General features: G+C 39.1%; 1 non-coding gene across 1 annotated transcript; it reads right to left on the reverse strand.

Moving 5' to 3' along the window:
• Nucleotides 1–1,719: 1,719 nt before the first annotated feature.
• LOC112745717 (small nucleolar RNA R71) lies at nt 1,720–1,826 on the reverse strand. The gene has a single exon (XR_003173630.1). It is a non-coding gene; the product is annotated as a small nucleolar RNA R71 (small nucleolar RNA).
• Nucleotides 1,827–2,203: the final 377 nt, after the last annotated feature.

Here is a 2,203-nt window from a genome sequence, read left to right on the forward strand (position 1 = left end):
CCCCCTTCATTGGGTTAGAGAGCTCTGTTGTAATTTGATGGATCAATAATAGTTTTTATTATTCTTCTTCTTTCTTTTCTCCTGATTTTACTAGAAAGCTTTTAATCTTCGTCCAATTGGGTAGTTATCTTGGAAAAGAAGCTATTCATACTTGGATCTCTTCGGAACCTTGGAAGATGAATGAAGAGATCATGCTAGAAATGCTTTCTCATGTTGGACCAAATTGGGGTTTGGATGGATATAATGACATATAATCCTACTAACACTTTGATTTGGGAATACATGTGGTATAATCAGTGACCATACTTCATCTCTTCTCATGAGCAATTAGACCAAGGAATTGGCTATTGATCAAAATTTGAGAGATTTAATTACCAAGGAATTGGAATTCAATCACTTAAGATTGCCAAGGAGATCAATGAATGTATTAATTGAGGAAGAGATGAGAATGAACTTGATCCAGAGAATACAACATCTCCTGAGCCCAATGAATCCCCCATTTCTGATCTTACCCATTCTCTTTACTTTCTGCCATTTACTTTTATGCTCATTTCCCCAAATCCCCATTTAAGTTTCTGCAATTCACTTTCCGCCATTTATATTTTGTTCTTTGTTTCCAGCATTTACACTTTCTGTTATTTACTTTCCCGCCATTTATGTTTCTGCAAATCTCAACTCAATTTTTGCATAGCTCAACTAGAACATTCCTCTGATTAAAGTTGCTTGACCAATCAATCCCTGTGGGATTCGACCTCACTCTATTGTGAGTTTTTACTTGACGACAAATCGGTATACTTGCCGAGGGAAATTTGTTGAGAGACAAGTTTCCGTGCATCAAGTTTATGACGCTGTTACCGGGGATTGATTTTGTATCAACAATGATTAAATTGATGGATAACTAGATTGAGCATTTTTCTTTTGTTTGATTTAATTTCATTTGAGTGATTTACTTTCAGTTTTAGTTATTTTCTTCCCTTTACCCCTTACCCGTTTGTGGTGTTCTCTTATTGGTTACAATTCAGTTCACTAACCCACTAACTGTTTGATATATTGCATCACTCACACTAACAGCATTTCTGACAAGAATACTTCTTGCATTTATCTCCTTCTTGCTTGTGCTTTGTTCGTTGTATAACAGGTAGAAGAAGCAGGGCTTCAACTTTCTTTGATTTTGAACCTGAGAGGATCTTCCTTAGATTAAGGAGGGAAGCAAGAGGAAAGAGAGTCGTTGGTGCTGAAGAAGAGGAGGAGTATTTTGAACCAAACATGGATGAGAATATAGAGAACCATCATGAAGAAGAGGCTCACAACCATGGCAGAGAAGGTCCAGCGCATCATGCTGGACAAGAGAGAAGAGTTTTAGGCTCTTATATAAACCCAAACCCAGGAAACTATGGAAGTAGCATCCAAAAACCAACCATACATGCCAATAATTTTGAACTAAAGCCACAGCTCATCACCCTTGTTCAGAACAACTGTTCATTCGGAGGAAGTGTCCAAGAAGACCCCAATCAACATCTAACCACCTTCCTGAGGATATGTGACACTGTGAAGTCTAATGGTGTTCATCCTGACACCTATAGATTGCTTTTGTTCCCCTTTTCACTCAAGGACAAAGCATCTAAATGGCTGGAATCTTTCCTAAAGGAGAGTTTAACAACCTGAGAAGATGTGGTGAACAAATTTTTGGCGAGATTTTACCCTCCTCAGAGAATTAACAGGTTGAGAGCTGAGGTACAGACATTCAGGCAACAAGATGGTGAAACTCTCTATGAAGCATGGGAGAGGTTTAAGGACTTGACAAGAAGGTGCCCACCAGATATGTTCAATGAATGGGTATAGTTACACATTTTCTATGAAGGTCTTTCTTATGAATGAAAGAAGGCAGTAGACCATTCATCTGGGGGGTCTCTAAACAAGAAGAAGACCATTGAAGAAGCCATAGATGTCATCGAGACTGTAGCTGAGAATGATTACTTCTATGCTTCTGAAAGAGGCAACACTAGAGGAGTGATAGAGCTAAACAATGTGGATGCACTGCTGGCTCAAAACAAGATGATCACCAAGCAACTGGCTGACCTTACCAAAAGATGGAAAGGAACCAGGTAGCAACAATCACTACCTCATCAGCAGCTCAAGAAGGAGTGAATGCAGAGGCAGGGGATGATCAGGAACAAGCCAACTACATTGAGAACTCACTTAG

The sequence above is a fragment of the Arachis hypogaea genome, chromosome 14, assembly GCF_003086295.3.
Source record: "Arachis hypogaea cultivar Tifrunner chromosome 14, arahy.Tifrunner.gnm2.J5K5, whole genome shotgun sequence".
In the NCBI taxonomy this organism is placed as follows: domain Eukaryota; kingdom Viridiplantae; phylum Streptophyta; class Magnoliopsida; order Fabales; family Fabaceae; genus Arachis; species Arachis hypogaea.